Source organism: Lontra canadensis, unplaced genomic scaffold, assembly GCF_010015895.1.
Source record: "Lontra canadensis isolate GAN:19392208 unplaced genomic scaffold, GSC_riverotter_1.0 scaffold2, whole genome shotgun sequence".
Classification (NCBI taxonomy): Eukaryota; Metazoa; Chordata; class Mammalia; order Carnivora; family Mustelidae; genus Lontra; species Lontra canadensis.
In genome coordinates, this window is record NW_022630996.1 from 61,434,155 (window position 1) to 61,455,960 (window position 21,806).

The window sequence follows — 21,806 nt, forward strand, 5'->3', positions numbered from 1 at the left end:
CACACACATAAAATTTTAACTGATAGGAATTTGGAGACAATTATTTTATGTTAGCTTAATTCTGAGTTGCGTTTCTTCACATCAGAACGCAGTGGTATGTTGAAGCATTCTTTGGCTTTCCCAAGGGTGTGGGCTTTCTCCCTGGGGTTTCACATTTTCCTTTGTGCCTCTTGTGAAATGGTTTGTGGAAACTGCAAAAAAAAAAGAGGCCTAGCCTGACTCCTCTCCCTTCTCCCACCCCTTCCAGCTCATCATAGTCTTATATAATCCAAGAGAAATCTGCTTTTGGTTAGAATGCAGTTGAGAGCAATGTAAGATTTTTTTTTTTTCCTTTTGGACATGAGCATGTTCCAAGTTTGTATGAAAGTTCTGTCAAAGCAACAACTTTTAAATGGAGGCAGCTGGAAATCATTAAGGAAACTTGCAGTGGACAGTGATTAAAGCAGGATGGAATTTCCACTCTCTCTCTCTCTTTTTATGGTACTTTAAGCAAGTTAGTGTTGCTTTTGAAACTTGAATTAGCCCTCTGACTATGAGAGTTGGAAAATTATTTTACTCTTTTACTTCCTAGAGACCACTCCACTGATTTTCAAGGCTGTTACTGCAAATGAATAAATGAACACATTTGGAACTAACTGGTGCTCGGCACCACCATGCCTCATATTTCATGATTATCCCTGCATCTTCCTGGTCTGAGTCTGATTTGAAATGATAACCACTGAGGAACATTACGAACACTTTGTGGCTACTTTCCTAGTCTTATATGATAACAGAAGGCTACTTTCTAAGGCCCCAATTTTTACCTCCTACCTTTCTTCTTTAATGGTCGTGCCACTTTTAATGACAAGAAATAGTTGCAAATGAGTCACTTCAAGTTCTCTTTCCATCCCAACTTTCTATGGGTTCAGCCGCAAGGCATCCAGGGACTTCAGCAGCAAAGGCTAAGGGGTAGTGGCTGGGATCAGAGCTGGGAAAGCATGGCTGTGGGTGGGGTGGATGTTGCTATAAAGAGCTTGAATCTGGTCAGTGAGGCAGGGCAGAGGAAGCACAGATGATGGATAGAGTTTGGCAGGCACAGAGAGTCTAGGAGATTAGTCTGTCGGGAGAATGACCCTGGCTCATGGTAGGGTGTGTGGGACAGAGGGTCCAGGTCTCTCTCTCCAGGAAAGCAGATTACCATCACAGTCAGAACACAAACTGGTCAGTTCGTATGAGGCATTAGGAGAGACCATGGTGGGCCGCGCGAGAACAAACAGCCTCTGCTGGTATTGAACTTCCAGCAGCAACATGAATCCTCGTGATTCTTGCCTGCCTCACTCAGTGCTGGTGAAACACTGGGCTACCTTAGTAGGACTGGGCTGGAGAGACTGGGGGGTTCTTTCGTCACCCGTCTCCAGTTCTTCTTCCCTCTCAACCGCATCAATATGAAACAAGGACGTCTGCGCTCGTCCTCATTTTCCCCTTTAATACTTATTATAAAGATCAGAATACAGGACTTAATAGAATTTTGATGTGCCAGAGTAACCTCGCTACAGTGGATGGGCAGGGTGGAATAACAAGACAACTTTGAGGTCCACTCCCCACCCCCCAAACTCTTTTGTTGATGGAAGAATTCCAGGAAGAACACAGTGACTGTTTTGGTGTATTAGGTAGTGAGAAACCCTTTGTGCTGTTCTAGTCACCCAAGAGATCTTATTTCAGTTATTAAAATGTTGACTTCGGTGTAATAATGTTAATGTTATTGGAAGTCGAGGCTTATGGTCTTTCTTAGCTTAGGTCCGTAAGAGGTGACCTGCAGGGGAAGGCAGACTGGGGAGCTCCATCTCAGAGTCACCACTTCCTGCTTCCCTGCCCCCTCCTCCCTCTCCACCAGGCTACTGCATGTTCCAACTCCATAGGAGAGGGCTGAGAGAGAGGGAGGAGTTCAGAGGAAAGGAAAGGTATTATTGGATCAGTGGTGAAATGAGCTGATGTCTGTGTTCTCTGTACTTGGCAGGTTTTTTTTAAAGCTGACATTTCCTCTTGGCAAACTTGAGTGCATTATTTGAAAATTGCCCACCCTCCGTCCCCAAATCACTGGGGTATCTGACCTGCAGTTCTCTTGAAGTACTGGGAAATTCATCATTGCAGATGCTTGCTTATTTGATATTCTCCCTGGGTCCCTGGGAATCTAGCATACAGTCCTTTGTAAGAGTTACTGTGTGCCTCGAGGCAGTCATTTGGGGCAGTATTTAGAGAACCTTAAGGCTGTCTCTATTCTCTTGCATTCACATAAACTTTCACACTTCCTCTGCACAAAAAACTTTTGTAATCTTTCTTTGTAGCAATCCTTCTTGTCTTCCATCAGAGTAGAGTTGCTTGTCTGCTAGAGTTTTTCTATTCTGTTGTCCTCTGTCAACCCTGGGGCACACCTTGAACTCTCTTAAGTGGTTCCATCGAAGCCACTTTCTGTGGGTTCAAGATGAGGGAAATCATGCCTAACTTTTCCTGTCATGGTGAACGAGAGGGACCCAACACTCATGAACAGCTCCCTTACCAAATCTTATTTTTAAATTTCAATTCCCCTTTAGCCTCCATCCTCCATTACATGGTAGAGATGGGTGGCTTGATCAGGCTTGCTTGCCTATTTCTTTCTTTCTTTAACCACATCTCAGCCTTATATAGATGGTATCACACTTTTCAATGGTTAAAAGAAATGTTTAGCACCCATTGTCTTGGGACCTCTATAAAACTAAGGAGAAAGGAGCCATTTAAAAAATCTTGTTAAGACCTGATTCAGACACTAAAGGTGGTAGATTCTTGGTGGTAGAATCATCAAGAAAGAATGAAAGTTTTCTTTTCTCTGCTAGGTTTATTAACTTTGAAGAGTTGTTGCTGTTGTTTTTTAATTTAACATATGCTCTCAATTTTCACAGAAGTCTAACTGCTAAACTCAACTTCTATATATGAATCTATTATTAAGAGACAACTCTTGTTAAGAATAACAAAACAAAACATTAATTTGGCAGAGGTCTTAAAGTCTATAGTTGAGTAGACAAACTATTAGATTGATTAAAGAGATTTTCATACAAAGGCAGTCTACTAATTTGCTGAGCATTGTATCTCAAGGTTAAAAAATCCTGGCTACATTTTAAAGCAGGGAAGATCAATTAAAACATTCATTAGATTCCTATTTACACTTTAATTGTCAACTCTGCTCATTTGTTGGAACCCTTTTTTAGTCATTAGTGTCTGTCAGTAAGAAATATGTCTTAATTTCACTTATATTCATTTATTCCTCCTTTCATTCAATCAACAAACATTAATAATGTGCCAAGCACTTTGCCAGCTTTTAAAAATATACTGATGAAAAAGACAAAGCTTACCCTCAAGGACATATTCACCTCAAATTTTCATGCTATTGAAATTAGTATAAAGGCATTAGGTTCTACTAAAGTCAGAAAAATAATTGCCTCTCACAATGGAAATATATAAAAAGGACCCTAATGAATGTATAACCTAATTGTTCTTTTCTGTCTGTGGTTATTAATTATCCCAGGTACATTTCAGTTTTAAGATACCTAAGTGTGTTTTGTTTTAGTTGCTCTTGGGCCTTTCCTCTGTTGGAGAGCTCTTGGGAACAGACAATACATATTTTCTTTTTTAATTTATTTTTACTTTTTTAGATGTTTTCATTTGGATTCTGTAGGACCACAGAATCAAGGGTCAGTAAAGTCCCCATTTCCTGTTCAGAAGAAGAATTTTCCTACCTTATCATTACAATATAGAGAGAGTAGAGCTAGTTGAATTTCCCAGATTCTGAACAAAGGGATTTCTGAGTATAGCAGGTAGTGGGGCTCTTGTAAATGTGAATCCACAGAGGAAAACTGTAAGCCCTCCAAGATCACCTACAAGGTATGGGTGTACTTTAACTGTCTTCCAACTGGGCAGCTTAACTTCTGATTCTTTAGATAAGAACTACCTCCTCCCTTTTTTGGTGCTTCTGGACAAGATCTGGGTCAGCAATTAGGCCCTCCAGAGCTGCTGAATGCTTGACCCACACATTTCTGAACACTTTGCAGTCAGAACTATAGCATGAGATTACTTTTCTTGATATAGTCCCAGTGATAAAATAATTTTGCATTTGAGGTATAGTGCTACATTTTTCAATTCGATCTAGTAGATTTTAAATGCTTTCTTGCATCTATGATGCTACCAAACATTGTGCAGGATACAAAAGACTTATCAACCATGGTATTCCCTATTAGACAGACACATGACAATGGAGGCAGCACAATTGGTGGTGGCCAGAGAACCAATCCAAGAGCCAAGAATATCTGCTCTGCCATGAACTAAATATGTGAACTTCATCATGTCACAATTTCTTTGGGCCTCGGTTTCAACAAATATTTATTTTATTTCATTTGAAAAATCTGGAAATATTTCAAACACATAGAAAAGTACAGAGGATACTATAACAAATACCCATGTATCCATCAATAACCGTTGTTGTCCTTAAGAAAGAAAAAAAGGAATAAAATATCACAGAAAAGGGTTGAAACCCACCTTACCCTATTTTGCATCCTTTTTATCCCAGAGATTTCCACTCTTGTAGTGGATGTTTGTTCTTGCTACCCAAATTATTAACATTTTCAAAAACTAGGTAGAGTACTGTTTATATGTTTTTAGCTTTAAACCAATGGTGCCATATTGTGAGGATATTTTTACAACTTCTTTTCTTCACTTAACATTATGTTGGAAGACTCATCTCTGTTGATACCTGTAGCTCGATTTATTCTCTACCTCTTGTACCATTAAATAAATATACCTTGAATTTCCCTTTCCATATATTTGAACACTTAGGTTGTTTCCAATTTCCTATTATCTCAAACTATGCTGTACTAAACATCATTGCATAATGTCTCCTTGTGTACATGTCTGGAAGTTTCTCCAGTCCAGAGTTTTGCAATTTCCCAACTGATGTACCATACCACATTAAAGTACTCAGATCTGTGTCAGTTCAGGTTTTTGGAGAATTAGATGACCAAGATGGGAAATAGATGTATAAGGGATTTATTTTGGAAAATGTTTGCTAAGGATAAAGGAGAAAGGAATAGGATGGCCCGGGCAGGAGAGCCTTTAGAAGTCAATTCAGATTTGACACCTGTAGAAGAAAAGAGCAAAGAGAGGATTGGATTGGAAGAGTCTTGGCCACAGCACAGTTCTGAGAAAACATCCTCCAGGCTGATGGGGACTCCTCAACCAAGGGTTGCTGGTTGGAAGAGTCCAGTATCAGGTAGGAATGCACTGGTTCTCGTACTCTCTTCTATGCTCAGCCAAGGGCTGGGGGCAGTCAGGGAAAGTACTGGGAGCTCCACAGTGCCAGAAAAAGAATTGAGGCAGCCAGAGATATAACCAATCAGGAGGTACAGAACCTCTAGGAACTGAGGCAGTGTTATTTGAAATTTACTGTTCCTGCTAAAAGGAATTTTCTTTCTCCTATTGGCTCTAGGAATCCCCCTTTCTTTCTTTTGAGCCAGGCTATGTATTGAAGTGTTTTTTTACTCCATTCCATTTTATCATACATATCTACACGGTTTAACAGAAATGGGTTCCTGTTTCTTCGACTGCCTGTGTTATCAGAATTGGGAAGACTTAATTTTCTTAATCTGTGAAATGGGAGTTTGGACTCAGTGATCTGAGGTCACTTTCTGCTCTATTAATCTGATGCTAATTTTAAATCTTTTTTTTTTTAAGATTTTATTTATTTATTTGACAGAGAGAGATTACAAGTAGACAGAGAGGCAGGCAGAGAGAGAGGGGAAAGCAGGCTCCCTGCTGAGCAGAGAGCCTGATGCGGGACTCGATCCCAGGACCCTGAGATCATGACCTGAGCCAAAGGCAGCGGCTTAACCCACTGAGCCACCCAGGCGCCCCTGATGCTAATTTTAAAAAAGAAAGAAAAGAAAGTGGGACAGTCAATAATGTTAGTGGAATAATGTATCTAGAGATAACCTAAGAAAAAACTTGGACTATAGGTCTTGAAAGAAAGATGGGAACAGTATGAACCGTTGGCCATCTTCATTTCATAAAGTAGAGGTGTCATGTAAACTTTACTTCTTTTGTGACATCTTTGATGGAAGGATTCATGGCTTATTTACCTGTGTATATATGGCCCTAAATATAGCAAATTCTTGGGTCATAAAACTTAAAAATATTGTGTATTAGATAGTACTTAATAGAAGAATCAATATTATCATTCATTATTGAGAGGGGAGTTTAATCTTATACTTAAAAACCCAGGTTTTACATTTTTACGATCTTTATAGGTAGGCAGGAAGAACAGAATTTAGGTTTTATGTGATATGATATATATGAGTGTGTGTGTGTGTGTTTGTATATACATATACCTATATACACATACACATACATGCATATATATATATATATGATTTTTAAACTTAAGCAGTGATGGAAACAAAGACCAGAAATTTGGGTGAGATGATCTTGACTTCATTTTGGAGTATCAAATACAGCAGAATTCTTTTGATAATGTTATTAAAACATAGGTGAATTATTACTTACAAAAAATAACTATACATTGCTCAAGCTCTCAGTAATGGCAGCAACTTGGGTCTTTCTGCATAGCTCATCATATCATTCTTTGACAGCAGCCAAAAATATGAGAAAAGGGGCAAATGGTCCCAAATTGACCAAATCAGATCGTAGATGCCTAATTTGCAAAACTCACCATTCTCATTCAGTCAGATGCCACAGAAGCACATTTAGACTTTCTTCATGATTAGAATTGCCCCTTACTCAACAGGTCTGTTTTTAAAACTGCATTTCCTTTGTTCGGCTGAATCATAAAGGCTTTTTCATCAGTAAATATATTTAACTTTGAAGATCCAATCTCAGTGTGCCCAATTTCCTCATTTAGTACTGGTGTTAATGTCAGTATAAGTCTGGTGGTTATAACCAAAGCATTAGGCGGCTTCTCTTTCAGTTAAGTTCACATGAATTTGAGTCTGCTGATTTAGGGTTCTGGGATTTCCTATTCTTCCCTAGCATTTATGAATTCAAGTTGCATTTTCAGATTTCCAAAGGCCATTTGAGGGTTTAAGTAATGCCTTTAATTATAACTTAAAGTATAGGCAATTGTATTTCATGAAGCTAACAATTATCCAGAGTATATTATTAGAGAGTGAGTTATTGAAGTCTGCATAGTTTGTGAAAACCCATCAAAATAACTGGGTGGTGGGGGAGATAAACTAGATTGGAACAATGAAGCTTGAAAACCACTTTGATTATGTCTGGAGTTTACATGGTAATGAGTCCTAATTCCCAGGCATTATGGTTCTTTGTAAAAATCCTTACAGTCTCTCTTGTTTACTCTCATTCAGAAATAGAGATGTCGGCAATGTTTTCATTAACTTTTTAAATATAAACACCGAGTGCTAATGTGGCAGTTGACTATGCTTTTGCAGACTTTATTTTATGTAATTTTTAAAATTTCCCTGTGACATAGGTGATAATGTTCCCTTGAGAATAGATGCTAAGAGGAGATAAGCAGTTTGCTGGAAATCACATACTTTAGAACGAGGAACACTGAATTGCAACTCAGATCTTCTGCTCTAGAATCTAGGCTAAAAAGCCCATTATATGATCAAGGAATTAGAATAGTAGAGTGATTTTCCAGTATTGAGGCATTTGCAGATGATTTTAAAAATCTGAGTAAGTAAATACTCATAAGAATGACATTGAAAAAATACATTGATTTCAGAATCAATGCCAACATTTATTTTTTTTTTCCAACCTGGTCCATTTTTCCTAGTCATGCTCATATGTCCCAACACCCTAAGGATGATGATAAGTCTGGTATAAAGGAGAGAAGATGTATTTGCAGTCAGACATGGTTTGAATTCTAACCTTCATTTATTAGTTGTATAACCTTGGGCAAACTCTTTGGTTTACTTATTTGTAAAATGGTAAAAATAATAGCAACCCCAAGAGGTTTTTTTAGGAATACATGAATGTGATGGTGTTTGTAAAGTGCCTGCCATTCTAGGCACTAAATAAATATCAGTCATTCTGTTTATAGTAGTGCCAAGTGGGGCATCATTTCAACTTAGAAGATGTCACACCTTATAGAAGGTAGATAGTTTTAAAATACATCATGAAGATTTGTGATCATTTAAGTGATTCAAACAAGCTATATTTTCCTGGCTTTGTAATGCAATGGTTTTCTATCTATATTTTTATTTAAAAATCTAGAATATGGGATGGAAAATTCATGGCACTTTTTACAGTGTTTCTTTTGCTTCCACGGACACGTTAAGTCCATAGCTGGTCTTATTCTTTGATCCTAACATGTACAGTTCCCTTTGAGTAAAAGTTGCAGCATGTTTTGCAAACTCAAAGATGTTTTAGGTCAAAACAATCTTTCTATTAAGTTTGTGACCACCTGAGATGTTAGTCTTATTTGTTTACCATAGTCTCTTGCTTACCATGGTCTCTCTGAATGGACTAGCATGACACTAGCACTGAAATAATGGCATTTTTGCCTCCTTCTCAGTAGAGATCTGCAGTGAACATCCCTGGAGGTAGTAGTTCTAATGTTCCTTCTTTCATTAGATAGCTTAGATACACACTTGTGACTGTGTTTGAAGAAGACAGAATCTACAGGATCTCAGTCTTTCCTCATCCTGTCCTCCCTGGTCTTCTCTCTCCCCACCTCTCCTTTTCTTAGTCCTCCTCCACTGTCTCACCATCTCTCTACTCCTTTTATAGCTACTTCTGTCTTGGATGATATTTATAAAACAGGCCTGAGAACATCTTAGTGCGCTAGGCAGCTGGGCAGTTTTCAGGGGCAGTAGGAACAGGTGTCTTTCCCAGCTGTAGCAGTCCTTTAAAGATATATTAAAAAAAAGGGGGTGGGGGAGTACCTGGGTGGCTCAGTCATTAAGTGTCTGCCTTCGGCTCAGGTCATGATCCAGAGTCTTGGGATCGAGCCCCACATTGAGCCCTACACTGGGCTTGCTTCTCCTTCTCCCACTCCCTGTGATTGTGTTTCCTCTCTCACCATGTCTCTCTCTGTGAAATAAATAAAATTTTATATATATATATATATATATATATATACACACACACACACACACACACACACACATACATATACACACACACACGTATATATACCTATACATACACACACACACACACATATATATATAAAAGTATAAGTAACTTCAGAGATGATGCCAGCGGTGATGATGATTTCATAGCTAACACTGGCTAACATTTATTTAGCACTTACTTATGTGCCAGGCACAATGCGCTTTGCATAATTTCACACATTTCTTATGACAATCTTACTATGGACCAAACTGTGTCCTCCTAAAGTTCGTATGTTGAAACACTAACTCCCAAAACAACTGTATTTGGAGATGGGGCCTTTATAGAAGTCTTTAAGGTTAAAAGAGGTTGTAAGGGTAGGCTCCTGGTCTGATGGGATTAGTGGCTCTATAATAAGAGACAGCAGAGAGCCCTCTCCCTGCCATGTTAAGGACACCGTGAAAAGGCACAGTTCACAAACCAGGAACCCTGCTGGACCTTGATCTTGGTCTTCCAGCCTCTCCAACTGTGAAAAAATATACTTCTGCTGTTTAAGTCACCTAGTCTGTGGTATTTTGTTATGACGGCCTGACCCGACGAACACAACCATAATTGTAACCCCTTTTTATAGATGAGGACACTGAGGCTCGCATTACCGAGGTAAGGAATTCAGACCCAATTCTAATCCTGTTCATGATCTTTCTGTGTTTCCTAGCTCAGAGTGAAATTTGGGGGGTGGGAGTCTTCTTTGTAACTGTTTTCTCTAACCACATGTTTGCTTCCATTTCTCCCTCTGATTTTTTCATCTTTCTTATGAGTTATTCTCTCTGCGCTCAGCACTCTTGATTTTTCTGTTTTCTTCCCAATCCCTATCCCCCAGCCACATGAAGACATTTTGTTGTTGCCTGGTGCCCTCCCTTATCTCTTCAAAATGTTTTCTGAGAACCATTTCCTCCCTTGACGTTGACGGTTTCTCTCACTTATCAAGCATATCCTTCCCCTTGCTCTATTACAATGTTGTTTCTTCAGTATTTCCAGTTGGATAAATATCTCCTGGAAGACACTATGTGCTAGAGTTTTTGTTTTTCATCTTTGGTAAAGTTTTTGGTAATCTGAAGGCAAAGAGTAATAAGAAAATAGGCAGGTAATAGGTCATTTTTCTAAGTCAAGATTTAGTGATTTAACCTCCACTTACTACCCATTTCTTAAAGAATTGAAAGATGATTAATTTTGTATTATAAAAAGGTGTCCTACCTATTCCTTTCCTATTTTAATTATGAAGTAGTCCTTTGAAATTTTGAATTCTCCACCCATGAGCGTACAAATTCTCTGCAGCTTATTGAGCTGACAATATCAAGACACGCAGTAATAAGCTGTAAACATGTTTTTAGTCTTGAATACCCAGGGCCATCTTATTGTTTACATTACTCATCTTTCTTATGTAAGAGAAAGATAAAGATATTCCCCATAGATCTTTTCATTTTACCAATTTTGTGACTCATCCCTACTCTCCCACTCCCTTACCTAAGCTTGTAATAAATTATCAGGTCCTGGAAATATAACTTCTTAAATACAGTATCTCTTGCAATCAGTCTTCTTGTCTCCAGCCCCCTGCCATTATTTCAGGCCCTCTTACTGCTGCCTTGTCACACTCTCCTCTTCCTTATAACACTTCATGACTTCTTGAATAAAGGATAACATATATACACTGCAGGGCACATGTGGTCTTTTGAGCTTTAATTCTTATCTATAAATTCAATCTTATCACCTACCCTTTCTCCAGCTTTGAACAATTGGTTCATTTGGCATGCACTGACAGCTCTATGGCAGACACTTTGTTGGATGCTGGGGACACAATGGTGACCAAGATAGAGTCTTGATATGTCCTCCGAGAACATGCAATCTACAGGGGATATAGATAAGTCTGCGGAACTTACACTAGAGTATGTTAAGCTCTTTGGTACGGAAGTAATGGAATACAGTTAGGGAACATAGAAGTGGCACCTAACTCAGACCTGGGAAGATCAGAGAATTCATTACATCCAAGTCAAGACCAGAAGGCTGAGAAGGTGGTACTCAGCTCCAAGGCTTAGGAGTTGAGGTCAAGGAGTAAATGCTTCCGAGAACATCACTTGCAATGGTGAGAAAGTACATGTTACTCATATTCAGAGAACAGAAAGTACTTCATTGTGGTGACTGCAGAAGTGGCTAAGGGAGCTGTGTTGCAGGATGAGGCAGGAGTGATAAATATCACTAATAATCAGGCTCTTTTAGGCCATTGCTCAGGCTGTTCCTTTTGCTTGAAATGACCTGGCAGCTTCCCACTCAGCTTAACCGTCTCCTCTATAAAGTGTTTCCTTATCTTGCTCAATGATATAATTTTTATCTAGCACATATTTAGGTTTATCACTCATATCACTAATCTGTCTCTCCTACTAGAAGGTCAACTCTGGGAGGCAGAGATGATCACTTATTTATGCTCACATTCCCTGTGTTTAGCATAGGACCTAAAGTGCTTGTCCAATCAGGAACATCTGCTAATGTCACACTTTGGAGAAGATCCATTTTTGCCATGGGTAACAGAACATTTTAGTTCATTCAAAGGCTTGGGGTTGTATAGGTATATACTGACTTACTTTAATATGCCCATTGACACATGGAGTAGGGAGACTGTATTGCACAATTATGTGTATTTGATTCTATAGACCAGTACAAAAATCAGGCATGACTTATAGGTGTATGATCAGGGCTCCAAATTCTTTGCTTTGAGTACTGTTTTTCTTTTTATGAGGTTTGAATGAACAAAGTTTGGGGGAGAAGGTATGTGTTCAGTGTCTTCTATATTGAAGGTTAAGGGCTGAATCCCTGCTTCTGGTTTCTCTTGGTATGTGATACCAAAATCTATCCTGGCCTCATTTCTGGTAGGCCAACAGGATTGGATTCGTAAGGTGTGTGAGGAAAAGAGAAGAATCAAGATGTGGTGGTGAGAGCAAGGGGGTGTCTCTGTATGCCTGGGATCTTTGGGAAATGTCTCCAGAATGAACTTACTCCTCATTTTTAACTGAGTATGTAAGAAAGAATGTCTCCTCTGCCCTTTGGGCCATGACGTGCAGATCTCAGCACAAGGGCCCAGATCTGATTGCTAATCGTCCATTGTACTAGCTTCTAGCACATACGGCTTCTAGAGTGGATTTCCAGGAGCCAGCTCCAAGGGGAACCAACTTTTACTTCCAGGACTTTTGTGCACAGCAAGATTAGTGGAACATTGGAGAAAGGGGAACTTCCTGTTCATTTAAGAAAGCAGGAAGCCATGGTTGTTATGCTTGGGGGTACTGCTGTTTGTTTCTCAAGGTGGTAAAACCTGGATTTAGGTTTCACAGTATTGCACATATGCACCAGATAGTGCCCCAGATAGGTAAGGTATATGACAGTGAGCGGAAAAGTTAAAAAAAAAAAAAACCCACTAAATAAAGTAAAACAAAACCCTTTCGCATATGGTAGCAGAACTTGGCAGAAAATGGCCTGTCTTCGGAGTATGTTGGACTTACTGAGAAACCCAGATACTCTTTTCTTTTTTCCTTTTCCCAGAGTGTATTTACAGGTTTTGAATCTTCATGGTGTCTTCCAAACATACTCTTCTTTTTCTACAGGCCAACTGCTACCAACCCTACCAACCCTAATATTTTCCTCCCTCTGGACATACAGGCTTGACCCAAAGGAGAAGAATTTGTGTAAAACATACTTCTACATGTTGAGACTGAACTGTTGAATTGGAGTGGGCTACTTTGTCCATTACCCCCACTGCTTTCCCCAGGACTGAGCAGAGCGCTCCGGGCACAAGCACTCAGCTGCTGACCAGCTGTGGGGACAAAGGAAGCACAAGCCATTCAGCTTCTTCGTCTGGGTTACTCCAATGGACTGGGCTTGTGGGTGAATCACAGCTTTAATTATTTCAATAGTCAAGATTGTACATGAACCTCACCATTCTCTATTTGATTCTTTTAAGATCGATTTTTCTAATGGCATGCATGTGGTATGGACCAACAAAAAGTTATGACAAGTGTAGAAATGGATTTGTGGTTCGTTTTAATGGAAGGTATGTGTGAGGGGAGGCAATGGTAAAGAATACTGGGGATGGGATTTTTTCCCCCAACATGGCTTCAAAGCAAATTAATCCAAGAAGATTATACATCCCTGAATGTCAGATTCCTGAATGTTCTCTTCATTCTCACTGCTTTGCTAGTCATATCTGTTATCTATTGCTACATTATAACTTGTCCCAAAAGATAGAGGCTTAAGAACAACAAAAATGTATTCACAGATTTGGATGTAGCTTAGCTGGGCCTTCTAGCTCAGGGTTTCTCACAGTGCTGCAATCATAGCGCTGGCTAGAGCTCTGGGCATTTTGAGAACTGACTTAGGGAGAATCCACTTCCAAGCTCACTCACATGGTTGTTAGCATGATCGAGATGGCTTCTGGCTGGAGACATCAGTCCCCTGCCATGTGGCCTTCTTCACAGGGCTCTGCAGAACTTGGTCACTTACTTCCCTTAGATCAAGGAGTCTCAGAAAGAGCATGAGATGGCAAACAAGATGGAAGTCACGTTCTTTGGAAGGGAAGTAAGCTAATCTTGGGACTGCTCTCTCCTTACTTTTCCTGTAATCTCATCATTAGAATCAAATCACTAAGTCCAGCCCACAATCAAGGGGAGAGGATAACACAGGGCAGAATATCAGGAGGAGGGATCACTGGAAGCTATTACAGAATCTCCCTACCTAATTTATTAATTAATAAGCAAATATTTATTCAAGGTCACTATGTTAAAAAGCTCTGCTCTGTGGGCTACAGTTTCAGCAGGGCCTCAAGTGCAGAGAAGGATGCAGTGGGCTTGCTTTGTTCCTCAAAGTGGGATCTGCAATCTATCTGAGAAAAAAAAAATGTTTATGCTTTAAAAATATCCTGCAATAATGTGTCACTATACATAAATGCTCAGAGAGTAACAGAGGTAGGAGAACTCACCATGGAGACAATTTAGGGCTGTGTCTGACCTAGAAGAGAGATGGGTCCCCATTGGACTCAGCTGCTGCTGAGTTAGGCACAGGAATGGATGATTATAGGAGGTCCATTTGGAACTGAACACAAACCAAATGAACAGCTTTATCCTTTTCTAAGATATTTCAGGACTCTCTCACAGTCTTGCTCCAACAATTCTCTTCCATTTTACTACCCCTCCATCTCCCAGTATGGCTGGGAGCAGGACTTGAAGTTCTTGAGGAAAGCAGGACTTGTAGTTCTTTATGTCATGACTTTTTTCCAGTTGTTTCTGCTAATTTTCTTTTTCTTTTTTTAAAGATTCTATTTGAGAGAGAGTGAGAGAGTGAGAGATCACGAGCAGGGGGGAGGTGCCGAGGGAGAAGGAGACTCCTTGTTGAGCAGGAAGCCCCACGTGGAACTAGATCCCAGGACCCTGTGATCATGACCCAAGCTAAAGGCAAATGCTCAACCGACTGGGCCACCCAGGCGCCCCCAGTTCTGTTAATTTTCTGAGATGATTTACTGTGGAACCCTTGTGCATCTTAACTATTTGTAACTGCTAAGTAAATGATGATTAGAATTATAGATTTTTGTTTTGTTTCTTTTTGTTTTAAAAACTCTGTCTGTGGCTAGTTCCTCATTTGGTCAATGAGGAACAAAATCCAGAGAAGTTCAATGACTTGCTCACGTTCTCTAGCTTCCAAACCTCTGCTCTTTTCATGACATCCCAAAGTCTCCTACCTAATGTGGATTTTTTTTATCCATCACGTTAGTTGTCATTGCAAGCCCAGTGACAAGGGGGACCTTACCTCATATGTGAGTTACCAGGTCAGTTTTGGAGGTGACACTTTTATTTACTCATACCAAATCGTATTAGCACAGATTTTTGAAAGCTTGGTATATACAAAATACCATTTATTTCATTGAGGTGTAGACCCTCTCTTTCAATGGAATACTCAAAAAAGAAAATTGAATACATTTTAGTATATCCTCTTGCAGACACAAGGGAGTGTTAAAAATTTTTTATATGGTATTTAAATATGAGATTCAGAAGAAAACCAGTTTGCATTTGGTAATGACAGAAGTTCACAGAGACAATCTGATATGTACTACTCTCCTTAAGTGGTTGTGAGTTTCTGGTAAATTTCATATACCAAAATGCCACTCCAGGGGAGAAAACACAAACTTTTCAATTGGAAATTTCAGAAACAGAGTCTTTATTGAATCTAGATTTTAAGTTTTCATTTACATGTGGGTTTAAAACAATGTTTCTTATCGCAGTTTTTGAACTTCACATGTACTTTCCAGGAGATGTCTTCCAGACATGGAGAGGAAATGAAATAGCATCACCTCTTAACTATTCCTTTATCTCCTCTGCACTTTCTTTTTCTCCTCCTTAATTTTAAGAATTTATCGTGCTACCCTGAACTTTCATAAACTGTAATATTCCTGCAGAAAGTGATAACAGCCATGTTAGATGCTGTGATTTTTTTTTAATAAAAGTGATATACCATCTCTCCCTAACAGAAATCCCAAACCCCAAATTAAAATACAGTTAAGTATTACAGATGATGCTGATATCAGTGTCATTATTTTGTGAAGACTAAATATTTTTGAAGAGTAATGGTGGGTTCAATTTGCTGTGACAGAATGATCTCTGGTGAAACTGTCAAGCAAAACTGATAACTTGAAATTAAATAAAGACTCTGGCTGTAGTTGTACTGACTTATGAAACAGCAAAACCCTTTATGAGGACCTGTTAAGTATCAGGAAAGACCTGGAGCATTTTCACAACCATTACAATGTGGGATTCTTTCAAAGGCATTGTCTTATCGCACCTCTGGACTCTTCTTGAAGATAAGACTCTCTCCTCATTTCACAGAAAAGGAAAACCTGACATCACAAAGATGGGGCATACCCACAGCCACGCAGACACTAAAGTTGGATCCTAGGTTTCCTGAGTCCAGGACCAGTACTTTGATACCTAAATACTTCTGAGAATTTGTGATGGGGTATCAATATGCAAGAGATACACAAAAAAATGCTCCTCCACAAACACACGAGTGAACAAACATGAACATGGACTAAGCAACGTGCTTTTTCCATGCCCCAGCTCTTCCAGGCCACCTGCCATCTCTTCTTCTCATGCTATTTTCCCTTTCTGGGATTTTTCTATCTTTTGCCTTTAGATCGGACTGTTCTTTATCTTCTCTGTTTATTGAATTGAATTGAAATTCTAAGCATTGTTTATGGTCCACCTCAGATATCTTTCTTTAGCCAGGCATTTTTTCTTGATGTGAATGGAATATTTCCTTCCACCATCCTGGCTCCTCCAAATGATGTCATTTATACATGACTTTGGGTGCTTTATCATATAGTCCCTTGTGTTAGAGTTATTCATGTTCATACTTGTCCCGGCTCAGCAGGGTCCGCTTCACGAGAGCAGAGAACATGATTTATTTTTTCTGGGTCCTCCGGTGGCTTATACATAGAAGAAGATAGGTATGTATGAGATGAACTAAAATATTTGTAGGAGCAGTTAATGCCGAGTCCCATCCAGGAGACAAGCAGCTTACCTTCATGGGCTTGAGCAGTTGGGTTCTGAAATCCCTTAGATGATCAGATGGTAATTACTGGACAGAGGGGGGGAACAGTAGACTCGAGGCAGAGCTGCTTATGAAGGCAATGGTAGTAAGAGAGTGGTAAGGAGAAGGGGAAACCAAGGTTCCCCTTCAGAAGTGCTCTTCCCCTACTTTGGTTGCCTGCTCCAGTCTTCATCTTTCCCCCTAGACTGAAAGCTCTACAAGCTTATTCCCTGCTGTGTCCTTGGTGCCCAGCACAGGGCAGGGACAGAGGAGGTGCTTATAAACATTTGTTGACTGAATGACTAATACATGACAGTTGAGACTCTCACAATAAGAATAGAAAAGGGGAACACATGTCATGTGCAGATTGTTTATTCGCTGATGATGGTCTGTGCATAAAGTGTTTTGATTTCTTAGTGTGTTATTTTGGATATTTAGATGGCTTATGCCTTTTGTAAATTTTGTGTTTTTTTTTTTTCCCCATCCATATGCCTCTCTGTTTCTAGTTACCTTTCTACACTGCCAAAACAAAATAAATCCAACAGCTGCCTCCACTTCAGTTGTCCTTAGTATTGTTTTATAGTTTCCTATCTACTTTAAATATATCCCAAGTACGTTTTGTTTTGTGGGGGAGGCAGGAATTTGCAGAGAAAGCAGACAAATCAGTTGATCTTGTCTTAACACAAAAATTTACTCCTAAGAGTCTAGCAGTGGAACTAACTTACCTCAGGTTTTTTTTTCCCCCAAAGATTATTTGCATGTTAAGTATCTTCTTTAATAGCTTCTAATTATTATTTTCCCAGTTTAGAATAAAATCAGTAGGGAGATTTTCTTTCTAGGAATAGATATTAATAAGACTCCTCTCACTTTTTTTTTTTTTTAAGGAGATTCCTAAACCTAGGCAGGAAGTTTTATTTAAAATATTCTAAATGTGAGGTATTTAAATATATTTAAAGAGAGCTAATTTAAACGATTTAATATGTACTCTCTCAAGGGAGATGAAACCTCAGCATATGTGACTTTCATTAGTGGCTTTACCATAGAGATATAAGCCAAAATGCTTAATAGGGAAAGTTTAATGACTAATTAATTGATCCTTAAATTGTTTGCTAATGGGTATTACATACTCATGAAACACATCTTTTGTGTATTTTCTGAAGTACTCTCCTAGGGAAGAGGCAAAATGTTACTTAGAGTAAATCAAACCTTGTCAGTGATTGGTAAGGCAGCCAGGGTCCCATTCCCAAATATCCCAGACTAGGTCTCTTCATTTTCTCAGATCATGAAAAGTGAAGAAAACCATCATTAAATGTCAAACTAAAAGATTACTTTGTGGCGGAACTCAGAATGAGGTCGTCTTTGATATAATAACTATCATACCAAAGAATCAAGCAAATGTATATATACAAGGAAATGTACAAGGAATCATAATGCACAAGGAATCATAAGAAGGCAACCTTATGGTATCTTGCTGACTGACTATACTTTTATCCAGAAAAATTGAAGTTTCCTAATATTGAGAACCATAAAGAAACACAATCACAAAGTGAGCCTAAAATTTAGTAGGGTTTGAGTCATTCTTTCATTACGTTTTTGCTACTTTTTTGTTCAAGCACACATGGAATTATAGCTAAATGCAATTCATGTTATGACACACTGTTTTTCTATTTGTTTAGTTTAAGAAACGTGTTTTAAATACCACCTGTGCCAAATATATATTGATAGTTCCCAAATGTTCATGTCCGGCCTGGACTTCTCTCCTGTACTGCAGACTTGTATGTCCAGAAGCACACTTAACACATTCACTTGATGTGTAACAGATACACCAAATCCGCCTGTCCCAGCTTTTTCTCACCCTTACCCCTGGGCCCCTCGTGGCCTTTCTCGCCTCAGTTAATGATAACTTCATCCGTTCCAGTTGCTCAGGCCAGAAACTTGGGAATTACACTTGACCTTTCCCTTTCCCTCACAGTCTGCCAGGCTTCAGAATGCACATGGAATCTGACTATTTCTTACAACCTCCTTCTATAGTCAGGTCTGAGCCTCTGTCATTTCATGCCCAGATTTTACTGGAAGAGCCTCTGAGTGGCCTCTCAGCTGCAATCTTTGTCCTCCTGCAATCTATTCTGAAGAAAGCTCCCAGGCCAATCCTTTACGAAAAAGAGGTATACCACTCCTCTGCTCAGAAACCTCAAGTACCTCTTCATTCCAATCAGAGTAAAGGCAAAGGTCCCTAAAATGGTTGTCAAAGCTCTCCATGATCTAGCCTTTTAATACCTCCCTGACTTTATCTCCAACTATTCTCTACCTGGTCCACACAGCTTTAGCCACACTGGCCTAAGTCCTGTTCCTGTAAAATGCCTCTGCCTGGAAAAATCTGTCTTTGATAACCCACATAGTTCACTCCCTGTCCTTCAAGTCTTTCCTCCAGTGGCAATTTCTTAACATGGCCTTCTCTGATGCCTTTGATTACCACCGTCTCTGCCTCAACAGTAGGAAGGGCATATCTTGCATCTGCATCCATACATTCTGTTTGTGTTCTGGACAGTGTGTTTATTCTCTCTGGGTCTCAGTTTTCCCCACTATAAATTAAGGGTTTTGGTAAAATGTCCCATAAAGCCCTTTGGGCTCTAAAATTTAAAAAATTCTGTGAGACTAATTTGGCCCTGGTAAACTAGTTAGACTCAGGCTGGAAAGTCTATTAGCAGTGAAGGAGACCGACCCCTTTTCCTAGAAGCTCAGCTCTTGTGGGAAATATGAAAACATAACCTGTATATCTTGCTAAGACTACTGTTACATTTCAGAAATAAGTCCTCTTTAAAAGGATGTTTGTTTTTGTTGGTTCCAGTTTGCTTTGGCTCCCTAAATAGTTAGGAGGCCTTAGAAAAGGAGATTGAATTCTTTGAGCCTTGGTTTCCTCATCCATAAAATGAAGATATCGTGCCAGATGATCTCCAGCTTCTCTTCTAGATTTGGAACTCTCTTTTAACAGGAGGAAATCACACACTTTCCCTCGTTGTCACAACTCTTCATCTAGTTGTATGAAATATTCATATGCAACTCAGTGACTAGAGACATCACTTCCTTGGCTTTGGGAAGCATGGCACCATTCCTATTGAGTATAATTGTAGGCATTTCTTATTATAGTGCTGTTCATATGCCTAGCCATCCTACAGAGGCCTTGGCGTTTAGATTAGAGTGAGTGTGGATGTAACTCCAGGACACATCCTTTACATTTATTTTCAGTGTTAGATAATTATGCAGAAAGACAAAGTAGAATGCATAAACACAGCATCTGTTTTGTCCCCAAGTATTGGAAAACTTCTCATTACAACTGAGAGTTTTGTTATGCTTGGCTATAATGGTCGGAAGATCACAGCTATCTGAATATTTTAATGCAAATACCCAAAACATTTTGGAGGGAAAGGTGTTCTTTTAGTCGATGTGCTTAAATCAGTTTTATGCTTTCCTTCATGAAGGATACTAGTGAATAATAACCAACTTAAATTATCAAGTTAGGGAATCATTTTTCTCTTTGTGAATTCTATTTAAACATAATTATTAAACTATAACTTTAATTAGTAAAGACTATTTCTACATGGAATTGAGGCAAATGATTTTTTTTTAAGTACTTTCTAGATGTGTGACTACTTATACCTTCTAGGGTGTGAGTATGTGACTAGCCAGAAGCATTGTACAAAAAGGAAATTTTCTGTTCTTATTCTTTCTCTATGAAACTAGGGACAAAGAAGAGAATTAGGTAGTTGAAAGGTACAAAAAAAATCAAGAGCGGATGTAATTTTGGTACGTGGGAGCACAGTGTTTTGAAATATACTTTTGTGTGGTTTTCAAAATGTTTTTGAGGTGCTATCCAACAAATTCTCACAAAGTTCCTTTGAGAATGAAAAACAAATAATATTGAAACACGATTGTCCACAGGGAAGAGCCTAGAAAATGGAAGAAAAATTCTCTAGACTCAATCATGCAACATTTGATTTATTGAGTCATGTGACTAATGTCATTCCTTCTTTCCTTCCTTCATTTATTAGCTATATATTGTTCCAAGTTAGGCTTTGCTAAGGATTTGGGAATGTGACTGTCTTGTTACTGGAAATCTATCAGGAACAATGCACTAAAATGCCCAAGGATAAACCCAGGGGCCTTCAGTAACATTGGTACCTATTCTAGCTCTTTTTCCATTTTGTGGGAAGAATATTTCGTGGAACTGTGAACTTAATTGAAATCATATGTCACTACTCTTCATGTTTCCAGGCAGGCAGACTAGCATCAGCTGCAGAACAGAAACTCGACACTCATGATGTTTTTCTATTACTAGGGAGGTTTTTAAGAAGACTAAAATCTCATGAGTAGTTGTACAGTCTGAGAAACACTTTCAGTTATAAATTTCTGGGATTTTGTATTCCCTTGTAGCCAGAATTTAATTTCTTTTAAAATTCCCTTCTTATATAGGTTACTTCTCTTTAATACACATGAACACACAGTCTTAAAATTATGGGGAATTTTTCCTCATTTTTGACCAATCATTTTATGTCATGGTCTCATTTCCTTCCTCCAGTTGAGGATGGGATCCCACGCAGAAACCGGAGGTATTTCATCTGGTTGGCCTGAGCAAGCTGCCTTGTTCTTGGTAGTCCCCTTTCCTTAGGGACAGCATGCTGCTTCTCTAGGGTGTATCTCCTGGTTCTTGCTACAAAGGGGCGAACTTTCTAGAAAAGGGGCAATGGCCTTTCCAAAAGGGATTTATTAGCCTTTATTTTAACTGCTCCAAGCCACGTTGATAGGGAAGGGAAAAAAAAGCCCAGTCCTTGAACAACTCCAGTAACACTTGGTTGCCATCATTGAAAAAAGAATGTTTTCTAAGCACAAGGTATAGAAATAAAGAATAATGGGAAATGGAAACTCACTCCTTTGGAAGGAAAAAAAGGAATGATGGAATGAAAGAAAGAAGGGAAGGAAGAAGGGAGGGAGGGAGGGAGAAGGGAGGTAGAAAAGAAGGAAAGGAGGGAGGAAGGAAAAAAATAATCAAGAGAAGAGAGAAAACTAAAAAGAGGAATGAGAGAAAGAGAAAGGGA

At 39.1% G+C, this 21,806-nt stretch overlaps 1 pseudogene; it reads left to right on the forward strand.

Moving 5' to 3' along the window:
- Window positions 1-5,097: 5,097 nt before the first annotated feature.
- Window positions 5,098-21,806, forward strand: part of LOC116878762 — an 83,419-nt pseudogene continuing 66,710 nt past the window's right edge.